This window comes from Bufo gargarizans, chromosome 2 (genome assembly GCF_014858855.1).
Source record: "Bufo gargarizans isolate SCDJY-AF-19 chromosome 2, ASM1485885v1, whole genome shotgun sequence".
Classification (NCBI taxonomy): domain Eukaryota; kingdom Metazoa; phylum Chordata; class Amphibia; order Anura; family Bufonidae; genus Bufo; species Bufo gargarizans.
Window position 1 is genome coordinate 225397436 of NC_058081.1, and position 26516 is coordinate 225423951.

Below are 26516 nucleotides of genomic sequence, written 5' to 3' on the forward strand. Positions count from 1 at the left end.
TGATACTTGTGTAGTCTCTAACTGAAGGTTACATCCACTTAAGTTTCTTAGCTATTAACATTTTTGTGACACGTGGTAATGAATCAGATTGCTAGAAATAACATGTTAGAGGGGAAAAAATGATTGAGTTTAAAGTATGCAAAGTAGCATAATATGGCATGACTGCAACAATCAGGTACTCTTGTAGCCGTTTTTGCCTCTTTTAAATCCTGTATGTTATTAGATGCAATTATTATCAAGGCATTATTTAGAAGGCATTAGTAGAGGCCTGAAAATGACTCTAATTCCTACAGGTACTCATATGCCTTTAGGTATCATGGCAAATTTGTGTGCATAGAACCTGTATGGTAACAAAGTACCTGTAGTTCCATATTACAGTGATATTTGATTGTTCAGCTGTAAGGTGTTTCCATATGGATTGAAAAGTCTACCCATAAAGAAATGTTTTAGAGGAAAATACCTCAGTAATATGAAATGCACATGAATCAAAAGCACACAGGTGTATAGCACGGGCTATTGATTTCCAAAAATATGCAGATGAGATCTCATAAACAGCAGTCTCCTCTTTTGAAACACCTCAGGCCACAAATAAAATAAAAAATAAGCAAGCGTACAATACCTATACCGTGACACTGGAAACCAATCATAATTTACCTGTAATTTTAATAAAAAATAATTAAGGGGACCTGACTATTAAATACTTTCCTGTTGCTGTCTACATGTCAATTTATTTTCATTAAAGGGGTTTTCCAAGATTGTTAAACTGATGACCTATCCTCAAGATAGGTATCAATATGTAATTGGTCGGGGTCCAACAACTGGGACCCTCGCCAATCAGCTATTTGAGAAAGCATCAGTTCTCCATTGTATAACAGCTGTGCTTGGTATTGCGATCAGTCCCATTCACTTCAGATGATCGGTGGGGATCCTGGGTGTCGGACCCCCACCGATCAGATTTTGATGACCTATTCTGAGGATAGGTCATCAGTATCAAAATCTCGGAAAACCCCTTTAATTTTGAAATGCGAAAACATTAAAAGACCTATATCCAAGTATAGCTATTGTCACGGGTTTTTGTATTTGTGGTGGGGTCAAAAATGACAAATTCTCAGACTTCAGGGGGTTAAAAGTCCAAACAATTTAAATTTTTCCTCATAAACATGATAGGCATTCATTAGAGCATAGGGCATACAAATAAGTTATCCATCACTTGTGGTAAAGCCATAGCACATACATCGTACCAAACATTAATGAAAACACCTGTACATCTGGGCGCTAACTATACAGAGAACATCTCTCTCTCACCTATGCCTTCAGTATGTCAGAAGCATCAGGCTTTGCACAGCCATTTGGTCAAATAGCCAGCACGCTCTGACATTGACTGAGGATCTGAGACATCTATTTATTTCTCATTAATGAACACAGTAGACAAACTTGGGATCGACTCAGGGTAGGGGGAATAGTTGTACTGGAGTAAGGCTGTGGACTGTAAGGTAGGTCCCACTGCCAAACCTACAAACCAGTCCAAAAAATTAATCCCATGACAAAGTCTGAACAAAACGGCTCCATGAAACTACACTTTTCTGAAACAAATACAGCTTTCTGGATTCTCACCAAGATGAGGACTGTGGGTGAAATATATGTCCCTTCCAGCACTTTTCCACACAGATTTTTACACTATATATTTTTAGCAAAGACCTTTAAGAGATACGGTACATATTTAAGCATAATGTAGCATTAAACATACATTTCAGTGGAAGATTACAAATTGTGCTCAGGAAATGCCCCTGACAGCCAATCAGAATGCAGTTTCTGTTTCTAAAGGGTCCTTTTGAAATTGAAAGCAATTAGCTGCTATAGACAATGTCTCCAATGCCTTTTCTTTACAGTAGGTTTCAAAAATCCCTTTTAATAAACCTAGCCCAGTTTTAATCCATATAACTATGTATTAGGTGAGCTTTTATCTAAAACATTTAAAATAAATGGCATTTGCTGAATATTGTGGTATATCTTTACATTTCCATATTTCAATAGAGGCTCTGAGTAGCTTTTATTCTTGGCATGTTGTTGCTTAGTTACTGTATGACTTCATGGTTGTACCTTATGTTCTAATGAAGATCTTGCTTACCTCTATGAAAAATATAGATGATAAAAACGTAGTATGGCAATCACATAACAGAACTTTGTTTTAAAGTCAGTCTGGCCGCTGTAACATTTTAAAGAAGTTTTGCCATTCATGTTACCTGAGATTACTTAAATGAAATTAATTAACAAAATAATATGCATGAAAGGCATCAGGTAAAATATATTTCAAAAATGTATGTGAGATAAATAAAAGAGAAAAAATGTATACATTTTCTGAGTACCTTAACCTCTAAGTGGGTAAACACTGACAATGACTTAAAGTTTTTTTGTTTTTTTTCAAGAGTAGGGGCAGAAATTGTAAAAGGGTTAAAAAAAAAAAAAAAACATTATACACCTTTTGCATCCCCTGCTGCTCCTGCTCTGATACTGGACTGGTCCTCTCTGTTCTCTACTTCCTGATCCCATAGGAGATGTTTGCAAATGCTGGTGGCCCACTTCAACCAGTCATTGGTTGAGTGGGAATATCCAACCATTTCCTGTTTATCAAGCTAGGATAAGGAAGTGAAGAGCAGTGAGGTCAGAAACAGCATCATAAAGAGAGCATCAGGGGATCGGTGAGTGGAATAATACTTGTCTTTATTATTAACCCATGTTGGTCCATTAAAAATACATTTCCTTTCAACCATCAGAGTATTAAATTAAAGAATGTTAGTATAGAAATGATTAGATATTTTTAGGAACAAGTAGTAAGACAGGATTAGGTATTTTGGGTCAAGTAATTAGAAGATGGATGTTAATGGGGTATAGGATGTTAAAATTCAACACCAAATGGGTTTGTGGCAGCTAGCTCAGATGGAACCTGAGTTCATATTTCTATAAGTTTGTGAGAGGGATATTGTTTTAATTTAGATATTTGTGTTTTCACAAACTGATCATCTATGGTGTCTCTATTTCTTTCTCACGCTGTTATAAAGATTGATACATTAATACCTGTATTAAAGGGGTTGTCCAGTGTTATGCCTAGTGCTAATCGAGCATGCTTGGCTGAAGACCGCGTGTGCTCAAGCGAGATGCTCGAGCCTCCTCCCCACACGTTTGTTGGATGGTACGCAGCTAATAAACTTGCAGGTAAGTACTTCCACTCACTGTAATGCCGTAGCCATGTTGGTTACTGGCATTACAGTGATTCGCTGGCCGGAACGTGTCTTCGGGTGCTATAAAGCACCCGATAACACATGGTTCAGCTCATTCTTAGTCAGGGAGAGGTGTTCTGTAGAAGGGAAAGTTAGAGTAGGGAATTGAATTTACATTTTTTGTTAGGCTGAGTTAGTGTTAGAGACCCAAAAGTCCTTTTAAGGACTATTGTTGTGTCTGGCAGAAGTATATATGTTTAACGTGTGCGCATACTAAAAATAGCTGCAACATCCAGTCTAATTTTTCCGTAGATGGTGTCCGCTGTGTACAGTTATATTACCTGTGCTACATCTCCTGTATAACGGTAGCCAATGGTGACAGCAGCGACATTACCTGCGCTACATCTCCTGTATATCTTTAGCCGCTGATGACAGCAGCAACATTACCAGCACACATCTCCTGTATAATGTTAACCGCTGATGACTGCAGCGACATTACCTGCACTACATTTCCTGTATAACATTAGGGGCTGGTGACAGCAGCGACATTACCTGCGCTACATCTCCTGTATAACGTTTGCACATCCCAAATAGCTGTGACATTCCCTGTAATTTTTTATTAACCGGTGGCAACAGCGACATTACCTGCACTACATCTCCTGTATAATGTTTGTGCATCACAAATAGCTGTTACATTCCCTATAATTTTTTATTAGTCGCTAGTGACAGCAGCGATATTACCTGCGCTACATCTCCTGTATAACCTTTGCACATGCTAAATATCAGTGACATTCAGTTTAATTTATTTGCGCATACACTTACAAAACCTGTGCTACTGTACGTGTGACATACTTGCAAGCATATATACCATTTAATTTGCAGAAGGTGAGCAGTAAGGGACGGGGAAGTGGCTGTGCTGCTGATGTTGCACGCAGAGGCCGTGGCCCTGTGCGCAGTGAAACTGTGCCTGCTGCCAAAGCACAAGAAACACACTAATCCATGATACCTAACTTCATGTCCCAGTTTGCAGGGAGGCGCAGGACACCACTCTCGAAGATAGACCAGTGCGACCAGGTGGTCGGTTGGATTGCAGCAGATAATGCTTCCAGTCGGTTAAGCACCACCCTGTCTTCCACAAAGTCCAGTCTCCAAAAGTCTGGTCAACAGAATCCTCCTTCTCCTTCCTCCCACAATGGAGAGTCTTGCCAAATAAGTGATCCCACACTCGGATATTCCAAGGAGCTCTTTTCATCGCCATTCCATGATTTGGGCCTCTCGCCAAATAAAATCACTGAGCCAACCTGGGAAGGACAGCAGTACAGAGAGGGAGGTATCCGCAGCACAGCAATAGTCTGGAAGAGGCAGTGGGTGGCAAAAGGGAGAAGGTGGGCCACATCAAACAGGCCCACAACTGTTCCCTGGAGCGCCCCCTTGTGTCAATCTTGCTTGCTAAGGGGTAGGGGTTCTGCAGTCTTGCGCTTTTTAGAGGAAAATACGGAACAATAAAAAAAATTGTCATTTGCAACCTGTGCTGTACCAAAATGAGCAGGGGCGTGAACACTAGCAACCTCACCACCACCAGCATGATGTGCCTCAAGGCATCAAAGCACCCTAATAGGTGGGCCGAATGCCTGGGTCCACCATAAGTGTCTGCAGGTCACACCACTGCCTCCTCTTCCCCTGTGTTACCTGCTGGCCAATCCCCTGTCCAGGATGCAGGCCCGGATGCCTCCCGCCCTGCACCTGGACCTTTGCAAGCACCATCATCTAGCACATCACCTTCTATGTCCCAGCGCAGTGTACAAATTCCAATACCCCAGGCCTTTGAACGAAAGCGCAAATACCCAGCCACCCACCCACAGGCCATAGCACTAAATGCACACCTTTCCAAATTGCTGGCCCTGGCAATGTTGCCATTTAAGCTTGGGGACACTGAGGCTTACCACACCCTGACGGCGGCGGCCGTCCCTCATTACTCAGTCTCCAGACGCCACTATTTTTCCAGGTGTGCCGTCCCCGCCTTACACCAGCATGTGTCCCGTAACATCACCCGTGTCCTGACCAATGCAGTTATTGGGAAGGTCCACTTAATGACTGACACATGGACAAGTGCTTTATGCCAGGGATGCTACATTTCCCTGACGACACACTGGGTGAATTTTGTGGAGGCCAGGAGCGAGTCGTACCATGGGATGGCTCCCGTGCTCTTGACGCCAAGGATTGTAGGCCCTATTTCCATCACGATTAGTGACTGCAAGCCCCCCTTCTCCTCCTCCACCTCCTCTTCATTATCATCAAGAGTCAGTCATCAGTCAGTAGCAGCGATAGACCGTGCTGAAACAAATTTGTTTGAGTGACATACAGCACACCACCAAAGAGCTGTGGCAGGGTATAAGCAACCAGACTGAGCTGTGGTTCTCACCACTCAACCTACAACCAGGCATAGTTGTGTCTGATGATGGCCGTAATGTGGTGGTGGCTTTGGAGCTTTGGGAAAATCACACACCTACCATGCTTAGCCCACAAGCTCAACTTAGTGGTTCAGCGTTTTCTCAAAACCTACCCCAATATGCCTGAACTACTGGTGAAGGTGCACCGCGTGTGTGCCCATGTCCGAAAGTCATCTACAGCTGCCGCCGGTCTAACAAAGCTGCAGCAGCGCTTGCAATTGCAAGATCACCGACTGTTGTGCGACATGAGCACACACTGGAACTCCATGTTCCACATGTTGGCCGGGCTTTGTGAGCAGCAGAGGGCAGTAGTGGAATACCAGCTGCAACATGGTTGTCGCCTTTCGAGTCAGCTTCCGCTCTTCACAAGCGACGAGTGGGCATGGATGTCATACCTCTGTGAGGTTTTACGCAACTTTGAGGAATTAACATGGATGGTGAGCGGCTATGCCACTATTATCAGGGTAACCGTGTCTACTGAAATGCTCGTTGCTCACAATGAAGGAGGAAGATATGCACGTGGAAGAGGTGATAACCAGACCCCCCTTCGTTCATCTTCTCAGCGCGAATAGGATGATGATCGTGATGAGGAGGAGGAGGAGCAGGAGACGGTTGCCTCCACTAAAAAGGGTAGTACCCACAGCAGGTTTATTCCATCTGTTCAGAGTGGATGGGCCGAAGAGGAGGAAAAAGGATGAGGAGATTGAGAGTCATCCTCCTAATGAGGACAGCGAAGTCTTGTCTGTTGGGACTCTGGCACACATGACTGATTTTATCTTATGCTGCCTTTCCTGTGACCCTCGTGCTATATGCATTTTGGCCAAAACCGAATACTGGTTGTTCACCCTTCTCAATCCCCACTACAAAGAGATCTTCTCATCTCTTATTCCTGCAGTGGAGAGGACTAGCAAAATGGTGCAATACCAGAAGGTCCTCGTGGAAAAATTGCTCCAAAAAATTTCCAGCAGAAAACACTGGCAGCAGAGTACGTAGTTACATTGGCAACCGAGGAGGGGAGACGAGGGGAACACACAGCAGTTCCAACAGAGGCAAGCAAAACTCTTTAAGGCCTGGTACAGTTTCATGACACCCCACCAGCAACCTCACCCTGATGCGTGGACAAGTGTCACAAGGAGAGAAAACTATTGGAAGATGGTGAAGGAATACGTAGCAGACCATGTCAGCGTCCTCAATGATCCCTCTGTGCCTTACAACTAGTGATGGACGAACATAGGCCGGGAAATTTCGCGAACACGCTTTATCGATCAAATGTTCACGAACCTCGCATTTGCGGGTTCCGAGGAGCCAGGTAAGGATAACCTGTATGAGGGGCCCGGGCATTTTGGGGGGCATTATAGGGGTTGGACAACCCCTTTAACATAGTAAAATGTGTCACACTAAGGCCCTGATTTATCAGTAGGCCTTGTCCAGTTCTCCATGTGGTGTAATTAAATCTATGTCAGCAAAGAGTTGCCATATAGTTCAGTCATTATTTATGGCACTTTCTGACGTAAATAATGATGAATTCGCTTGGGCGAAGGGCCCTGCCCTCACCGCACCCCCTTTCTGTAGAGGGCATCGTAAAATGCAGATTGCGGAAAAAAAAGAAAAAGAAGAAAATAATAAAAATAAAAGCCATATGTATCAGAATAAAAAATAAAAAAAATTCATTTTTTTTATAATTATTCAAACTGAAAACTATTTTTATTTTTTAAGTCTTCGAAGGGGACTTATTCCTCCCACAACAGTTTTCAGTCAGTCGCAAACCTTGTGTTTGAGACTTTTTAAATGCCATTCTGGTTAAATCTAGGCGCGAGTGTTGTAGAAATGTGAGGTAGTCCACACTGTTGTGAGCTAGGCACTTATCGGTCACGATCCCCCCTGCTGTGCTGAACGTCCTTTCGTACAGGATACTCGACGAGGGGCAAGCCAAGACTTCCATGGCAAATTGTGCCAGCTCTGGCCACAGGTCAAGCCTGCACACACAGAAGTCCAGGGGTTCCTCGCTTCTCAGAGCGTCCACATCGGCAGTTAATTTAATGTAGTCGGACACCTGTCTGTCAAGGCGTTCCCTGAGGATGGATCGGAGGGTGGCTGTCAATGGATTGTATGCAAGAATGATCTCATATCTGAAGTGACCAACACATCTTTGAACCGCCCTCTTCTTGCAGGCGCGGTAGGATTGGTACACACACCTGATTCGCTGTGGGTGGAAATTCCTCTTTCAGCGTCCGCAACAGCAGAATGCAGCATCTCTTGCAGCAAGGACTGGAAATACTGCATTCTGACAGCCCTCTGTGATGCTGTTAACATGTACGCCATTTTGTGTTTGTACCGGGGGTCTAAGTACGTTGCCACCCAGTACAGGTCCTTGATCTTTATACTTTTTATACGGGGTTTCCTCTTTAAAAACTGGAGCATGAAGGTCCCCATTTGCACTAAATTGGAAGGTGTGGAGCGCCCTGGCTCCTTCTCATCGTCCAGGATAATTTTGTCCTCGGTCTCCTCGCCCCAGCCACAGACAACACCAGGGATCCCCGAAAAGTTTAAAGTCCCCCTCAAAGCCTGCTCTTCTAGCTCCTCTGCCTCCTCCTCCCCCCAGCCACCATCCTCCACTGACTCCTCTTCAGACTCCTGCTGAGTTGTCTCAGATGGAGTAGTCCCTCCTGGGATTTCATTCAGCGTTGCGACTTTATCTTCCAGCTCCTGCTCCTCGACGGCTTGATCAATGATACAACGCAATGCATGCTCCAGAAAGAAGGTGTAAGGTACGATGTCACTGATGGAGCCCTGGCTGCGACTGACCAGTTTGGTGATCTTATCAAATGGCCGCTGAAGTCTGCATGCGTCACGCATGAGCAGCCACTGGCGCGGTGAAAAGAAACCAAGCTCCCCAGAACCTGTCCTGCTGCAGAGTTAGTATAGGTAGTTGTTAACGGCACATTGCTGCTTGAGCAGCCTATCAAGCATATACAAGTTGGAGTTCCAGCGCCTCGGGCTGTCACAATTTAGGCGTTCGATGGGCGGGTGGTGTCGCCGCTGAACATCAGCAATGCAAGCCATGGCCGTGTAAGATCTTCTAAAATGGCCAGAGATTTTCCTGGCCTGCCGCAAGACATCCTGGATCCCGGGGGAATTTGGCAACAAATGGCTGTACGACTCTGTTCAGGATGCGTGCACGGCACATGTGTCATTTTAACCTGTTTCAGCAAGCTCAGCAGATTGGCACCGTTGTTGGACACCACTTTACCAACTGGCAAATTGAGCAGGGTTAGCCACTGATCGGCCTGTGACCGCAGAGCTAAAAGCAGTCCAGGACCAGTGTGCTTCTTGGCTTCCAGGAACGACAGCCGCAGCACAGCATGGTAACGTCTCACCTGGCACATCTAATAGGTTCTGGGGAGCTTGGGAGGTGCAGCGGAAGAGGCGGTAGCAGTGGAAAAGGAGGAGTCAGCCGAGGAGGAGACAGAGGATGGAGTAGGAGGAGGAGAAGAAGAGGCAGACCTGCATGCAATCCGTGGCGGTATCACAAAATCCACACAGGTGCCACGGTTATATGCTTGACGGCCATCAGAAGGTTCACCCAGTGGGCAGTAAAAGTTATTTACCTTCCCTACCCGTGTTTGCTAGACCACATGTCTGTGGTCAGATGTATTTTGGCACTGACACTGTGTGTAAGAGATATATTCACTTGCCGCTGAACGTAACCATATAGCTCTGGGATGCCCTTCTGGGAGAAATATTTCCTTCTGGGGACTTTCCATTTTTCTAAAGGCCTCTGAGTCCACCAATTTATTGTCACGGATGATGTTGCAGATAGCTGGAAGTTATGGATAAACATCCGACTGGCTTGATCCCAAACTAAGTAGCATAAAGGTGACCCCTGTAAAACCCTAAGAGCTTATCCTGACTCCTAAGCACATACAAGGGTCTCAGAGGTAGACAATTGCATACCCTCGTACCTAGACTGTGTGACACCTGAAAACCCTATAATAGTGAGGTGACACGACCACCAGCTCCCTGCACTTAATACGGAGGGAGTCAGGGTCACCTAGAATCAAGCCAGCAAGGAAACACAATACATGAAAGGACTTATATGAACAAGCAGTAACAGAAGTCTCCAGCAGTGATCACTTCAATCCAGGAAGTAGTATAAACAGCAAAGTGAGGCAGTATGGGAGTGAATATAAAGGGAGGCAATTAGTGTAAATAGGTGACAGCTGTGAGAAGGAAAGGAGATGACAAAGTGAAACCAAAACAAAGAACATCATGCAAGAGGTACAGAAAAACGTCTGCCAGACCTTCTCAGAGAGCTGGCGGTGACATTTATATGGCAGTAGTTGGTGGGCTAGCAGTTCCGACAAGCCAGCGGTCAGACGTTGGGCAAGAGGGTTATCCGGTGTCATCAACTTTTTACGCTCAGACATTTGGGCCACAGAAGCCTGCCTTCTGCCAGATGAACACGACAACGGCATGGTGGAAGGTGGAGTGGAGGACAAATTCGAGGATAGAAGAGTAGTAATGGACGAATATCGGCCGGGACTGTTCGCGAACGTGATAGCTTGAACACGATCAAATGTTCGCGAACTGCAAGTTCGCAGCAGTACCCATTCACTTTAATGGCAGGCAAATCTGACAAACCTTTAGCTCATATTTGCAGCCACCAAATACTTAGTAGAAGTGCACAAATAGTCCCACAAAATGGACAGTGACATACTAGAGGGGGATCAATGACAAAAATTCCAGCTAAAAATATGTATCTTAATCAGGGGACATTTTTATGCATCCTAAAGGGAAATTCTCTGAAATGTGCCCTGTTGGAGCCTAGAAAAAAATTATTTTAGGCCACTGGACTACAGGCCCCAAACATTAGGCATTCACCGGACAGAAAAGATCAAGTGATTATGTGGCCAGAGGTTTATTACACGGTCAATGGATATTAATTTTACTGCAGGGCAGTACAAATATAGGTCAAATACATATATTTAAGATAACTAAAAATATAAAAGTGGATTAAAAACATGGCTAACAAAATCCCCCATCTTAAAAGAAAACCTAATGATAATAGTTAAAATTTGATAACATGTGGTCGACACTGGTGTTGAATTCCTCCGAGGCCCCATCAATTATTCATTCACGTACAAAAAAGAACAAGTATGTGGCTGGAGGTAGATTACACGGTCATTGAATATCAATTTTACAGCAGGCCAGTGGACTACAGACCCAAAAAATTATGCATTCAGTAGACAGAAAAGAACAAGTAAGCATGTGGCTGGAGGTAGATTACACAGTCATTGGTTATCAATTTTACCGCAGGCCAGTGGACTACAGGCCCCAAAAATTATGCATTCACTGTACAGAAAAGAACAATTAAGTATGGGGCTGGAGGTATATTACACGGTCATTGGATATCAATTTTACAGCAGGTCAATGGACTACAGGCCCCAAAAATTATGCATTCAGCCGACAGAAAAGAACAAGTAAGTATGTGGCTGGAGGTAGAGTACACGGTCATTGGATATCAATTTTACAGCAGGCTAATGGACTACAGGCCCCAAAAATTATGAATTCAGCAGAAAGAAGAGAGCAAGTAAGTATGTTTCTGGAGGTAGAGTACACAGTCGTTGGATATCAATTTTACTGCAGGCCAGTGTATTACCGGCCCCAAAAATTATGCATTCACTAAACAGAAAAGATTAAGTGATTATGTGTCTGGAGGTATATTAGACGGTCAATGGATATCAATTTTACTGAAGGCCAGTACAAATACAGGTCAAATACATATGTTTAAAAGAACTAAAAATATAAAATTGGATTAAAAACATGGTTACAAAATCCCCCCTCTTTAAAATAAACCTAATGATAATAGTTGAAACACGTGGTCATCACAGGTTTGAATTCATCCGAGGCCCCAAAAATTAGGCATTCAACGGACAAAAAAGGCCTTTATGCCTCATTATTTACATAAGACAGGGAACATTCTTTGTTCTTGGTGTTGTAGGATATGTGTGGGCTGGCATGAGGAAATTCAATTAAACGTGGTCGTCACAGGTATTGAATTCATAGAAACATAGAAACATAGAATGTGTCGGCAGATAAGAACCATTTGGCCCATCTAGTCTGCCCAATATACTAAATACTATGGATAGCCCCTGGCCCTATCTTATATGAAGGATGGCCTTATGCCTATCCCATGCATGCTTAAACTCCTCCACTATATTTGCAGCTACCACTTCTGCAGGAAGGCTATTCCATGCATCCACTACTCTCTCAGTAAAGTAATACTTCCTGATATTATTTTTAAACCTTTGCCCCTCCTATTTAAAACTATGTCCTCTTGTAGCAGTTTTCTTCTTTTAAATATTCTTTCCTCTTTTACCTTGTTGATTCCCTTTATGTATTTAAAAGTTTCTATCATATCCCCTCTGTCTCGTCTTTCTTCCAAGCTATACATGTTAAGGTCCTTTAATCTTTCCTGGTAAGTTTTATCCTGCAATCCATGTACCAGTTTAGTAGCTCTTCTCTGAACTCTCTCCAAAGTATCAATATCCTTCTGGAGATATGGTATCCAGTACCGAGCACAATACTCCAAATGAGGTCTCACTAGTGCTCTGTAGAGCGGCATGAGCACCTCCCTCTTTCTACTGGTAATTCATCTTGCTATACACCCAAGCATTCTGCTAGCATTTCCTGCTGCTCTGTGACATTGTCTGCCTACCTTTAAGTCTTATGAAATAATGATCCCTAAATCCCTTTCCTCAGATACTGAGGTTAGGACTGTATCACAGATTTTATATTCTGCTCTTGGGTTTTTACGCCCCAGGTGCATTATCTTGCACTTATCAACATTAAATCTTAGTTGCCAGATTTTTGACCATTCCTCTAGTTTTCCTAAGTGCTTTTCCATTTGGTGTATTCCTCCAGGAACATCAACCCTGTTACAAATCTTTGTGTCATCAGCAAAAAGACACACCTTACCATTGAGGCCTTCTGCAATTTCGCTGATAAAGATATTAAACAATATGGGTCCCAGAAGAGATCCCTGAAGTACCCTACTGGTAACAAGACCTTGGTCTGAATATACTCCATTGACTACAACCCTCTGTTGCCTGTCCCTCAGCCACTGCCTAATCCATTCAATAATATGGGAGTCCAAGCCCAATGACTGCACTTTATTGATAAGCCTTCTATGTGGGACAGTATCAAAAGCCTTACTAAAGTCTAGATAAGTGATGTCTACTGCACCTCCTCCATCTATTATTTTAGTCACCCAATCAAAAAAATCAATAAGATTAGTTTGACATGATCTCCCTGAAGTAAACCCATGCTGTTTTTCATCTTTCAATCCATGGGATTTTAGATGGTCCACAATCCTCTCCTTAAGTATGGTTTCCATTAATTTCCCCACTATTAATGTCAGGCTTACTGGCCTATAGTTGCCCGATTCCTCCCTACCTTTCTTGTGAATGGGCACAACATTTGCTAATTTCCAATCTTCTGGGACGACTCCTGTTGCCAGTGATTGGTTAAATAAATCTGTTAAGGGTTTTGCTAGTTCACCGCTGAGCTCTTTTAATAGCTTTGGGTGTATCCCATCAGGCCCCTGTGACTTATTTGTATTAATTTTAGACAGTTGACTTAGAACCTCTTCCTCTGTAAAGACACATGTGTCAAAAGATTTATTAGTCTTCTTTCCTAACTGAGGTCCTTCTCCTTCATTTTCCCTTGTAAAAACTGAACAGAAGTATTCATTGAGGCAGTCAGCTAGTTCTTTATCTTCTTCCATATACCTTCCTTCTTTAGTTTTTAATTTGGTAATTCCTTGCTTTAGTTTCCTTTTTTCATTTATGTATCTGAAGAATGCCTTATCGCCTTTTTTCCCTGACTGAGCTAATTTCTCTTCTGCCTGTGCTTTAGAAGCTCTTATAACTTGTTTGGCCTCTCTCTGCCTAATCTTATAAATTTGTCTGTCATCCTCGTTTTTTTTTTTTGTTTTTTTTATAATTCCTAAATGCTATCTTTTTGTTTTTAATGATTTTGGCCACTTCTGCTGAGTACCACAGTGGTCTCTTCCTTTTTTTGCTTTTACTGACAAGCCTAATGCAATTTTCTGTTGCCTTCAATAGTGCCAGTTTTTAAGTAGTCCCATTTCTCCTGGACTCCAATGAAACTGTTCAAGTCTGATAGGGACTCGTATACCACTAATCTAATTTTAGAAAAGTCAGTTTTTCTAAAATCTAAAACTTTTGTTTTTGTGTGGTGTGACTCAGTCACTGTACTTATAGTAAACCACATTGACTGGTTATCACTAGATCCCAAGCTTTCCCCTACAGTAATATCAGATACCAAATTCCCATTTGTGAATACTAAATCTAAAATGGCCTCCTTCCGGGTTGGCTCCTCCACTACTTGCTGTAGAGATAATCCCAGTAGGGAATTTAGAATATCTGTACTCCTGGCAGAACTAGCTATTTTGGTTTTCCAGTTTACATCTGGAAGATTGAAGTCTCCCATAATGATAACTTCCCTCTTCAATGTCATTTTAGCTATTTCCTCAACTAGTAGATCATCTAATTCTTTGACTTGGCTAGGTGGTCTATATATCACACCTACACGAGTTACCTTATGATTATCAAGCTGCAAGGTAACCCAAACTGACTCTAAATTGTTCTCGCTAACTTGTATCAAATTAGATTTCATGCCATCTTTCACATACAGGGACACCCCTCCCCCTTCTTGCCTTCTCTGTCTTTCCTGCATAGAGAGAACCCTGGTATTGATATATCCCAGTCATTACTCCCCTTGAACCACGTCTCAGTAACAGCCACTACATCTATATTCTCAGATGCCATTATAGCCTCAAGTTCATTGATCTTATTCCCTAGACTGCGAGCATTTGTAGACAAGACTCTGAGCTTGTCATTTCTTAACCTTTGTGCTACTGGCCTCTTCTGGCATTGTTCCGGGGGGCAGTCAGACTGCTGGATTATCACTCTTTTGCCCCCCTTTCCTAGTTTAAATGCTCCTTAGCAAATACTTGGAACTGTTCACGAGGACATTCGTTCCCTTGAGAGAAAGATGCAAACCATCTTTCTTGTACAGTTCTTTTCCATTCCAGCAGACAGAGATTCCTCCGAGATCCATGCCTCATTCATTTTTAGAAATGTGAGGTAGTCCACAATGTCGTGGAATAGGCAAGTGCGCTTATTGGTCACGATCCCCCCTGCTGCGCTGAACGTCCTTTCGGACAGGACACTCGACGAGGGGCAAGCCAAGAGTTCCATGGCAAATTGTGCCAGCTCTGGACACAGATCAAGCCTAACACACCCAGTAGTCCAGGGGTTCCTTGCTTCTCATAGCATCCACATTGGCCGTTAACCCCATGTAGTCGAACACCTGTCAGTCTAATCCAGGGAAGGGCAAACTGCGTCTCTCCAGCTGTTGTAAAACTACAACTCCCAGTATGCCAAGTCTGCCTACAGCTATCAGCCTGCAGCAGGGCATGATGGAATTTGTAGTTTTACAACATCTGGAGAGCCGCAGTTTGCCCACCACTGGTCTAGGCGTTCCCTGAGACTGGACATGGAGGGCGGCTGTCGATGGGTTGGCTGTAAGAATGATCTCATATCCGAAGTGACCAACACATCTTCAAACCGCCCTCTTCTTGCATGCGCTGTTGGATTGGTACCCTCAACTGTTTCTCTGTGAGTGGAAATTCCTCTGCCAGCGCCCACAAAAGGAGAATGCAGCATTTCTCGAAGCAAGGCCTGGAAGTGCTGCATTCTGACAGCCCTCTGTGATGCTGGTAAGATGTCCACCATTTTGTGTTTGTACCGGGGGTCTAAATACGTTGCCACCCAGTACTGGTCCTTGCCCTTTATGCTTTTTATACAGGGGTCTCTCTTCAAACACTGGAGCACGAAGGCCCCAATTTATACTGAACTGCTCCTGCTCATCGTCCAGGATAATGTCGGTCTCCTCCCCCGAGCCACGGACAACACCAGGGATGCCAGAAAATTTGAAAGCATGTTCTTCTTGCGCCTCCTCCTCCTCTGCACCGGCAGACTCCTTTTGACTTGTCTCAGATGGAGTAGCCCCCCCCTGGGAATTCATCCAACATTGCGACTTACTCATCTTCCAGATCCTCGACGGCTTGATCAATGACACAACACAATGCATGCTTCAGAAAGAAGGTGTAAGGTAAGATGTCACTGATGGCGCGCTGGCTGCGACTAACCAGTTTGGTAATCTCATCAAATGGCCGCAGAAGTCTGCATGCATCGTGCATGAGCAGCCACTGGTGCGGTGAAAAGAAACCAAGCTCCCCAGAACCTTTCCTGCCGCAGAGTTCGTACAGGTATTCGTTAACTGCACGATACTGCTGGAGCAGCCTATCAAGCATATACAAGGTGGAGTTCCAGCGGGTCGGGCTGTCACAAATCAGACGTCTAAAGGACAGGTGGTGTTGCCACTGAACACCAGCAAGGCGAGCCATGGCCGTGTGAGAGCTTCTAAAATGGCCAGAGATTTTCCTGGCCTGCCGCAAGATGTCCTGGGCCCTGGGGTATTTGGCAAGCCTGCATGCAATCTGTGACAGTAACACCAGATCCACACGGTGCCACGGTTTTTCTTGCTTGACAGCCATCAGAAGGTTCACTCAGTGTGCATTAAAAGTTATGTATCTTCCCTGCCCTTATTTACTAGATCAAGTGTCTGTGGTCAGATATATCTTGGCTCCGACACTGTGTGCCAGAGATTCATTCAATTGAACATGGCCAAATAGCTCCGAGATGCCCTTCTGGGAGACATATTTTCTTCCAGGGACCTTCCATTGCGGTGTGTGCAGCGTCCCACTACGTGTGGGTGGGCACTGCTTAAAAGTACTTTTGTTCATGATAATGGCATTGTACTGTTATGTATAACTTTGCATTTGTGTAACTGCAAAATCCCTGTTAACAGGCATATTAGGTGCAATTTATACATCCGACCACTACATGGGGATAAAGTTCAGGTCCTATATATACTCAGGTCCGGCCTAGTGAGACAAAGTAGTGAACAGAGGAGATTACCTCAGTTCAGGTCAGTGGTTAGAGCAAACCACAGGTCAGTGTGAAGTTCAGAGAGTGAAGTCAGATCCAGCACTTCAGCTCCAAAGTAAAGTTCTAGTCCAGAGAGGGACAAGACAAAGGAGCAAATTTAACTTCATCCAAAGGATAAAAGCCATAACCCAGGCATAAAGGACCTTTGGGATATTTTAGGTGAAGGATACCCTAGCCTCCGGCAACCTTACCAAGATTCCACTGAAAGTGAAGTAACCCACTGCTCCAAAACCAACCCAGCACCTGACAAGTGTCATGGAACCATGAACCAGACGTACAGCAAGAGATAAGTGGAAAATAAGAAGGTTTTATTGAAGAGCAAGCCGTAAGCAAAGTCCAAACGGATGGCTAAACCGAAGCAGGGTCTTGCGGAGACAGAGGTCAGGAACCAGAAGGGTAGTCAGACGAAGCCGGGATCAGGAACCAACGGGGTAGTCAGACGAGGCCGGGATCAGGAACCAACGGGGTAGTCAGACGAAGCCGGAATCAGGAACCAGAAGCAGCAGCAGTCTTGGAAGCATGTGAACACAGGAGGACCAAGCAAGGAACTGAAGCCACAGACCTCCGATATATATGAGCTAGGCATCCAGCTCCTCCCAGTGGGAAGGAGGAGCCGCAGGGTGGGAGGCTACAAGAAAACCCAGAAACCAAGATGGCCGCCAGCACATGTCAAACGAAGGGAACAGCAAGGAGGTAAGACCATGACAGTACCTCCCCCTCAAGGGCCCCTCCTCCGCGGAGTAAGGAACGGTTTCTGAGGGAAGCGTGCGTGGAAGGCTCGGAGCAAGACAGGAGCATGGACATCTGCGGAGGGAACCCAGGAACGCTCCTCTGGACCATAACCACGCCAATGGACCAAAAACTGCACCCGGCCGCGGACCAGGCGTGAGTCCAGGATATTGCTCACCTCATACTCCTCACGATTGCCCACTTGGACCGGACGAGGCCGAGGAATCGAGGAAGTGAAACGATTACACACCAGTGGCTTCAACAGGGAGACATGAAACACGTTGGAGATCCGCATGCCAGGAGGAAGCGCAAGGGCATAGGCTACCGGGTTTACCCTGCGAAGCACTCGGAAGGGACCAACAAAGCGAGGCGCCAGCTTGGGAGTGGGCACTCGAAGGTTGAGGTTGCGGGTGGACAACCATACGCGGTCTCCGACCTGGTAGGAAGGAGCGGGCGCTCGTCTGCGATCAGCCTGGAGTTTCTGGCGCTGCGCAGAGACCTCAAGGGACCTCTGGATCTGTACCCAAGAAGCACGTAGGACGGAAAGGTGATCCTCCACAGCCGGAATATCCTGGGGAGAGAATACCTCCGGTAACACGGCAGGTTGGAACCCATAATTGGCCATGAAGGGAGACGTCCCAGAGGAAGAGTTCACCGCCGTGTTCCTGGCAAACTCAGCCCAAGGCAGGAGGTCAACCCAATTGTCTTGGTGATCGGAGACATAGCAACGAAGGAATTGCTCCAAGGCCTGATTGGATCGTTCTGCGGCCCCATTGGACTGAGGGTGGTAGGCCGAGGAGAAAGAGAGATGAATCCCCAACTGGGAGCAAAAGGCGCGCCAGAACCTGGACACAAACTGACTCCCCCGATCCGACACAATCTCCTTGGGCAAACCGTGCAACCGGAAGACCTCCCTGGCAAAAATCGAGGCCAACTCTTGTGCAGAGGGTAACTTCTTGAGAGGAACACAGTGGCACATTTTGGAAAACCGATCCACTATCATGAGAATGACCGTATGGCCTCGGGATGCAGGGAGGTCCACAATGAAATCCATCCCCAGGTGTGACCATGGACGCTCCCCGGTGGCTATGGGTTGCAAAAGGCCCAACGGAAGGTGCCGAGGGGACTTACTCTGGGCACAAACGGAGCATGCCGCTACATATGCGGCGATGTCGGAACGTAGGGAAGGCCACCAGAACAGACGTGAAACAGCCCAGGACAGCTGATTCTTTCCAGGATGCCCCGCGGCCTTGGAGTTATGGTAGGTTCGCAACAACCGAGTGCGCAACTCCTCAGGCACAAAACACTTGCCGTTGGGTCTCCCAGAGGGAGCACCAGATTGAGCCGCCAAAATCTGCTCACCCAGGGGAGAGGTCAGGCTGGTGCGAATGGCGGCCAGGATCTGATTCGGAGGTATGACCGAAGTCGGAATCGACTCCTCCCCGGACAGCTCGGAGTACTGCCGTGATAAGGCATCCGCTCTGATGTTCTTGGAACCGGGTAGGTAGGAGACCACGTAATTAAAACGTGACAAGAACAGAGCCCATCTGGCCTGACGTGGTGTCAATCTCTTGGCCTCAGGGAGGTAGGTCAGATTCTTGTGGTCCGTCAGGATAAGAACCGGAACCACCGAGCCCTCGAGCAAGTGCCTCCATTCTTTAAGGGCCTGCACGATGGCCAATAACTCCCTGTCACCAATCTGATAGTTGCACTCCGCGGAAGACAGTTTCCGGGAGTAAAACCCACAAGGAAGCAGAGGACCCTCCGGTGTTCTACGCTGAGACAGGAGGGCGCCTACTCCCGTCTCAGACGCGTCCACCTCAAGGACAAACGGCAACCCAGGGTTGGGATGCGACAGAATCAGAGCCGACACAAAGGCGGACTTTAGAGCCTCAAAAGCTCGGATGGCCTCGGGCGGCCAGACCTGGGGATTGCTGCCCTTCCTGGTCAGATCCGTGAGAGGCTTGGCTAGCATGGAAAAGTCCCTGATGAACTTCCGATAATAATTGGCGAAGCCCAAAAAGCGCTGCAGGGCACGAAGACCACTGGGCTGGGGCCACTGTAAGACAGCCGAAACCTTCTCAGGATCCATGGAGAACCCCTCAGCGGAAATGATGTAACCTAAGAAGGTTACCTGGGATCGGTGAAATTCGCATTTCTCAAGCTTACCGAACAGCTTGTTCTCTCGTAACCGTTGCAACACTCGTCTGACATCCAGAACGTGGGCCTCCATGGATTCAGAATATACCAAGATGTCATCCAAATAGACCACCACACACTGCTGCAACAGGTCACGGAAAACATCGTTGATGAATTCCTGGAAGACTGCGGGCGCATTGCACAACCCAAAGGGCATAACCAAGGATTCATAATGACCGGTCCTGGTGTTAAACGCGGTCTTCCACTCATCGCCCGCCTTAATCCTTACCAGGTTATATGCCGCCCGCAGGTCGAGTTTGGTAAAGACCGTGGCCCCTTTGAGGCGATCGAACAGCTCGGAAATCAAGGGTATCGGGTAAGCGTTCTTTATCGTGATGCGATTGAGACCCCTGTAATCGATGCAAGGCCTCAATTCACCGCCCTTCTTTTTCACAAAGAAAAATCCAGCCCCTGCCGGGGACGAGGATTTGCGAATGTGTCCGCGTGAAAGCGCCTCCCTCACGTACTCCTCCATGGCCTCATTCTCCGCTACCGACAGTGGATAGACTTTGCCACGAGGAGGAACGGCACCAGATTGTAACTCTATGGCACAATCGTATGGGCGGTGCGGAGGTAGGGCAACCGCACGCACCTTATCGAATACATCCCGGTACTCCTCGTATTCAGGAGGCAACAGAGAGTCCGAGGAAGTACTCAGCAACTTGACAGGCCCATGGATGCAACTAGCCCCACACTGCGGTGACCACGAGAGGATCTCGGCCGATTTCCAATCGAAAGTCGGATTATGCTTCTGGAGCCAGGGGTACCCCAAGACCACCGAGTAGTGTGGAGACGAAATAACCTGGAGACAGACCGACTCTCTGTGAACGGCACCAATGGCCATCCCCACTGGAACGGTCTCATGAGTCACGTGTGGCGGCAGAAGGGGTCTGCCGTCTATCGCCTCAAGAGCCAGTGGGGAACCTCGAGGCTGCAGAGGAATGGAATTGGCGGCAGCGAACACACTATCAATGAACAAACCACCAGCACCAGAGTCCACCAACGCCTGGGTCGTAACCGAGCCCCCGACCCAGGAGAGGACAACAGTAATCAGTGGTTTGTCAACACGGGAAACCGGGGACGAGGAGACTCCACCCAAGATCTGCCCCCGACAGGATCTCAGGTGCGAGCGTTTCCCGGACGGTTCGGGCATGCCAACCGAAAATGCCCACCGAGACCACAGTACATGCATCGGCCCTCGCGTCTCCGGAGTACCCTCTCCCCCTCGGACAGGCGAGCAAACCCCAGCTGCATGGGTTCACCCCCAGACAAGTCATCCCCAGGAGGCGTGGGAGGAGAGGGAGGCACGGGTGGGACAGCAAACGTAGGCGCCAATCTGTTAGAAGGCCTCCGCAGGCTCTCCTTAAAGGAAGGTCTCTCCCTGAGTCTGGTGTCAATCAAAATCAGGAAAGAAATAAGAGACTCGAGCTCCACTGGTAGGTCCTTAGCTGCAACCTCATCCTTCAAGGCATCCGAGAGACCATGAGAGAAAGCAGCGACCAGAGCCTCATTATTCCAGCCCACCTCTGCTGCCAGGGTACGAAACTCAATGGCGTATTCAGCTACGGATCGTGAACCCTGTCTGATGGACATAAGGAGCTTCGCAGCAGAGGCAGCACGAGCCGGCACATCGAATACCTTCCGAAGAGAAGCAACAAAACCGGAAAACTCGGCAACCACCGGATTGTTGTTCTCCCATAAAGGGCTGGCCCAGGCCAAGGCCTTGTCCGAGAGCAGCGAGATCAAGAAGCCCACCTTTGATCTCTCAGTAGGAAAGGCATGTGGCAGCAACTCGAAGTAAATGCCCACCTGGTTAAGGAAACCTCGGCACTGAGTTGGCTCTCCCCCAAAGCGCTGTGGAAGGGGGGCAGAACCGGTCATACCCCAAAACACCACAGGCGCAGCAACAGGTGTCAGGGTAGACTCTGGCGCAACAACCGGAGCGGCAGTAGGAGCGGGCCCAGGAGCGACAACCGACCCATCGGTAACGGAAGCTAAATGAGCCGTGCGTTCAAGCAGGGTTTGCAACGCCACAGCGAACCGACCCAACAGGTGATCCTGCTGATCAAGTCTGGCAACCAGCGAAGGTAGCAAGGATGGCCCTGTACCGTCAGAATTCATGGCTTGGTCCTAATGTCATGGAACCATGAACCAGACGTACAACAAGAGATAAGTGGAAAATAAGAAGGTTTTATTGAAGAGCAAGCCGTAAGCAAAGTCCAAACGGATGGCTAAACCGAAGCAGGGTCTTGCGGAGACAGAGGTCAGGAACCAGAAGGGTAGTCAGACGAAGCCGGGATCAGGAACCAACGGGGTAGTCAGACGAGGCCGGGATCAGGAACCAACGGGGTAGTCAGACGAAGCCGGAATCAGGAACCAGAAGCAGCAGCAGTCTTGGAAGCATGTGAACACAGGAGGACCAAGCAAGGAACTGAAGCCACAGACCTCCTATATATATGAGCTAGGCATCCAGCTCCTCCCAGTGGGAAGGAGGAGCCGCAGGGTGGGAGGCTACAAGAAAACCCAGAAACCAAGATGGCCGCCAGCACATGTCAAACGAAGGGAACAGCAAGGAGGTAAGACCATGACAACAAGCCTTAAAACAGTGGATTTGCAGTATCGTCTCTGTAACATCTAAAGACTGCATAATTGTATCACAGCAACTGAAAAGCCACCAAAGAAAAAGTTGTGACGTGGCCAGCGCCACATGACTCATTCCCCAGCAAGAGCAGTCATGTGACGTGGCCAGCGACTCATTCCCCTGCAACCGGACTCCTTACTGAGGAGGGATAACGTAAAGCTGGCTCCTCATGACAATCGGGGTAGGATTCTGGCAGGAAAGAACACCATTCTGCGTTGAGATAACGATCTGAAAGCATTTGTTTTGGTTGTGTCTGCCAAAAAACAATTGCAGACACAAGCTAGCAAGGTGGGCGCCCCCATGTATAGCTGTATTGGTAGTTATGGTAGTAGTAGTGGTACTTGTTGACATGGTGGTAGTGGCAGGGGCAGTGGTAGTCCTTATGACAGTGGTGTTTGGTGCAAATAATGAACAAGTAATAGAGAGGGGGTGCAAAGCCCATAAAGATATATCACAGTCATAAAAGTAACAGGGATTGATGACTGTGTGTGCGACAGGACGTGGGAGCTATATCTGGGTGCTGAAAAGGAGGTGGTCAAACCAGAGGAAAAGGATGGTGCTGTGGTGGTGGCAATAAAGAGTGAGGGCAACATACATCCAAAACCTTGAAAAGAACTGGCAGGACCAGATCGGCTTCTATTGTGGTCAGCTTGGGAACGGATGATGCCACTGATTCTGTGGGAGCAGGCTAAAAACATGCTAGACCCAGGCCAAGCTTTGTTGTAGCAAGCTCTGTTCCATTGTCTCCCGTATGGCAGTTTTTCTTTACAAGGCCAGCACACAAAACCACAGCTGTGTACAAGATATGCAGGATTAAATAAACTGTGGAAAAAACACAAACATACCAGGGAGGGCTCTGTTGCAGCATATGAGCAGCCATCATTGGATCCAGTGGAATGATAGAACAGACTAGCTTTCCAAGTCAGAAGTAGCATTCCAAGAAGTATGTCTTCCTCCTCCCAATCTTCTTAGTGGCAGCCAGGCCGCATCCCTAAGTATTACAGTGTCCTTGTCATCATCAGCAACTTATTTTCCTGCTCAGACTCCTTCTTTTCCATGAGCAGTGACCGGGTTTCAGGTGACCCCTAATACTACACTGGGCCCCTCAGGAATAGTTAAGATGTCACCACTTGTGGCTCTCCAGAGGGTATGGTAAGACATAGTGCACCCCGATGGGAAGTAAGTCCAAAGTGTAAACCAGTGTGCTTCTTTACTGGAGGAACTCAAGTGCAAAACAATACAGGCAATGCACCTATCTGGTTTCTTCAGTTCCCTTCTAGTATAGGAGGGTCTGTGCTGAGGAAAGGTCTGAGTTAGATGTCCCTCTCTTTTTTGGAAAGGCTGGTACCCTGGCCAGAGGGCTGGTGACATAGGATCTGTAGCAGAGTATTCCCATCTCAGCATCTACTTCTGGTCACTTGTGCATTCTGGCAGAGTCTCTCTTACTAAACACTGGTCCCTTTTTGCAGGAAACTAGGGGTTTTGACTGTTTTGACTACTTTTATACAGTTTTTAACTGATATAGAACCTTATAGTGGGAGGGCCAAAGCTGGAGAAGCACAGCCAAACAGAAACATGTTTTCAAGGCTGCCATAGGCTTGTATTGGGCTTCAATACAAGTCAATGGGAATGACTAAGCAGTTTTTGGTTCTAAGCAACAATCTGAGAGAACTATTCCAGATATAATAAACAGTCTGACAGAGCTAAATCAGATGATCAAAGGTTCACAATTAGAGATGAGCAATTTGAATCCAATGAAGTAGAATTCGATTTGAATTTCATGATAGATGCGATTTGCCGCAAAGCCGAATTTCCTTGTGCTTTGTGGTAAAGAATTGATTTAACCTGAAATAGTGTTAAAAAAAATTATACTTACCTCCTCCATTTGCTTGTGACGGGCCAGCCTCTGCGGCGTGACTAGGTCATCAAGGGCCACTCGAGATTTCGCTCAAGATCTTCAAGCAAGTAGGCAGTGGCCGGCTTGTGTCAAGCAAATAAAGGTGGTAAGTATGATTTAATATTTTTCCCAGTAATTTTAAACTGTGCTAATACTTTCAGATGGTTGGGAAAATGATGGTTGGCAAGTGGTATTGGTGGCATGATGCAGGCTGCAGCAGCAATCGTACAGACCGTGATGGTTGGAAAGTGGCAAAAGTGGCATGATTTAGGCTGCAGCAGCAGTCATACAGAACGTGAAGGCAATTATGCAGACAGACAAACAGCGAGAGTGACAAGATGGGCCATAGGCAGCAAGGCAATCTGTGTTCATCACAATTAGCCTGAGCTGTGAGAAAATGTCAGGATTGATTCAGTAATGAAGTAGGTATGCTGCTTAATGAAATTTACCCACCCCCCAAAAAAATAAAAAATAAAATATATATTTTTTTTACATTTCAACAGTGTGGGAACTGTATACACATACATGGACAATTGAGACATTAGTAGCATGATGCATGCCACACCAGAAGCCATACAGAATGTGATGGTAAGCAGACAGACAACAATGACAAGATGGAGCACCGCTGGTGAAACAAGGTCTATTCATCTGGAATCAACCTGAGCTGTGAGAAAATATCAGTATTGATGCAGTAATTGTGTATGTATGCTGCTTAAAGAAATTTAACCCCCCCCCCAAAAATTTTTTTTTTGAACATTGAAGCTACAGGGTGTTGAAGCTACAATTCTTATTTTGGCCAGCAGGTGGCAGGCCAACATAAGAAAGGAGCGATTCTGCTCTCATCATGGATCTATAAGAACCATAATGATTCAGAATTTTGTAGCCTGAAGCATGAGCTACAATACTATGAAAAAGTAAACAAAAACATAAAAAAATATATAAAAAAGTAAAAAAAAGAAAATTTTTCAGTTTTTCATCTACCCTAAAAAAAATTATAAAATGTCACGCACACTCCAAAATGGTATCAATAAAAACTACAGATCATCCTGCAAATCACAAGCCCCTACACAGCTCAGTAGATATAACTATAAAATAAGTTATGGGGGTCAGAATATGGTGATGTAAAAACCTTAATTTTTTTAAAACTTTTAATTTATTTTTACACTATTTAGACATAAAAAAACTTATACATGTGGTATTGTAATTGTACTGACCAAGAGGATGAAGGGCACAGGGAACAAAGGGAAAGGGAACACCGAAGAGACAAATCCCATGAAACGATGGAGGAATTGCATTTTTTACAATTCCATCCCATTTAGATTTTTTTCTCACTTCCCACTACATTGGATGCCATATTAAATGGTGGAATTAGAAATTACAACTTGACCCCAAAAAAATAAGCCCTCATATGGATATGTGAACAGAAAAATAAAAAAGTTACGGCTCAAGGAAGATAGGGAAGAAAAATGAAAATGCAAAAAATGAAAAAAAAAAAACACTCTAATATTGTAAGGGTTAATTAAAGGGATTATTCAACACCTATAATTCCCCTTTAATGCCCAGGCCCTCACACAGGTTGTACCTACCTTGCTCCCTGCACCCGTGTTGATTCTGATGCCCACACGGCCACCACTGCATTTCACGTGGATCAAAACATCCAGCGACGGGAGGGCAGCCAATAGCAGGCCGCGACGGGGACAAGCTTTTCTAACATTACCAGCAATCCCAGTATTTGCTTCCCCCAACACTGTCCACCTCCCCCCCCCCCCCCCCCGTTGCTGGATGTTTTGATCTGCACGATGGGAATATTCACTAGCAGCTATGTGGGCATCAGAAGAGAAATGAGTGCCAGGGAGCAAGGTAAGAACAAAGTGTGTGAGGGGCCCGGGCATTAGAGGGGGCGTTATAGCGTTTGGATAAACCCTTTAAATTGAAACCCCCCCAAAAATGTAAAATGTTACACTCAATTTCTCATTAATACACACAGGTAGATTGCTGCTACACCTTGGACATCGACACGATTCTAACATTTTTGGCTCTATACATCACCACAATGGATTTGAAAGGAAACAAACTAGATGTGCTTTAACTGCAGACTGTCAGCTTTAAATTGAGAGTATATACATCCAAATCAGGTAAACGGTGTAGGAATTACAACAGTTTGCATATGTGCCTCCCACTTGTTACGGGACCAAAAGTAATGGGACATAATAGTACTCATAACTCAAACTTTCACTTTAATACTTGGTTGCAAATCCTTTGCAGTCAATTACAGCCTGAAGT